Here is a 1404-nt window from a genome sequence, read left to right on the forward strand (position 1 = left end):
TTAGAATCTAATTTGTTTCCTAATTTATTTTTAGAATTTTTGTTTAGAAACTAACCTTCCTATTTTGTAGGCCTTTAAGATAGAAATTCCTAATTCGGTAAGCTCCTTCCCTACTTTCTATTTTTTTAGTTCTCTTTTAATAATTTACTTTCTAGTTTAGATCTTCCCTAATTTACTTTAGAAATTTTCACTTTCTTTTAAGAATACCTTCTTTTAGAAATTAATTTACTGTTATTTTTCTTTTAAAAGATTGTTTTTCTCCTTTTTAGAATCTAACTTATTTTTATTTTATTTTGCAGGTCCTTAACTTAGGGGCTTCAATTTGGTAATTTCTTTCCAACTCTCTCTTTCTTTCTAGTTTTTCGTTTCCTTTCTTAGGATTAGGTTTTTAATTAAGGGCTGCGAGTGTTTTCATGTCCAAGTGGGCCCGTGACGACACTCGACGTCTCCTGACTGAAGGAGGATTGGTTGAGGGGTTGACTATCCATCGCAGGACTAGACACCGCTCGAAATCCTCTGAGTTAACTGAAGTTATGGCTGAAGACCAACCTCCTCCACTTCCACCCAGGGTGGAGGATACCCAAGATGAAAATGAGGTGCAACAGGCACCCCCGCCTCGTACTTTACGAGATTGTCTACAACCGGCGGGAGTGAGTATGCCCTCATGCATGATTTTTCCTGAAAACACGGGACAAATGGACATCAAGCCAGGAGTTATCCAACTCCTTCCCAAATTCCATGGACTTGAATCAGAAAGTCCATATTTACATTTGAAAGAGTTCGATGAGATTATAGCTACATTATGTTTTCCTAATGTATCTGAGGATACAATTAGGCTGAAACTCTTTCCTTTTTCCTTAAAGGAGAAAGCTAAGACGTGGTTACATTCACTGCGTCCTAGATCCATTGGCACATGGAACGATATGCAGAGGGAATTCGTAAAAAAATTCTTCCCACATCATAAAACGATTACCCTCAGAAAAGCGATCATGAACTTTGCCCAAAAGGAAGATGAAACATTCTTCCAATGTTGGGAAAGGTTCAAAGATTTGGTCAGTTCATGCCCACAACATGGATTTGAAACGTGGCGCATTACAAATTTTTTCTACGATGGACTGACATCTTCCATGCGCCAAATGGTCGAGACAATGTGTAATGGAGAGTTCATCAACAAAGATGTTGACGAGGTATGGGATTACCTCGATAGTCTCGCTGAAAAAACACAATCATGGGACTATTACCCAATGGCGAACACCACGTCTAGGCCGACTCAATTAAAGGAGAAAGGTGGATTATATCTCTTGAAAGAAGAGGATGATCTCAAGTGTAAAGTGACTACGCTCATAAGGAAAGTTGAGGCCATGGAAGGAAAGAAGGATAAGGTCAATGAAATTGTTTGCGGCA

At 38.7% G+C, this 1404-nt stretch overlaps 1 non-coding gene across 1 annotated transcript; it reads right to left on the reverse strand.

The window, feature by feature from the left end:
- Positions 1 to 971: 971 nt before the first annotated feature.
- Positions 972 to 1078, reverse strand: LOC131235933 (small nucleolar RNA R71). Its single transcript, XR_009166444.1, has one exon. It is a non-coding gene; the product is annotated as a small nucleolar RNA R71 (small nucleolar RNA).
- Positions 1079 to 1404: the final 326 nt, after the last annotated feature.

This window comes from Magnolia sinica, chromosome 19, assembly GCF_029962835.1.
Source record: "Magnolia sinica isolate HGM2019 chromosome 19, MsV1, whole genome shotgun sequence".
Taxonomy (NCBI): Eukaryota; Viridiplantae; Streptophyta; class Magnoliopsida; order Magnoliales; family Magnoliaceae; genus Magnolia; species Magnolia sinica.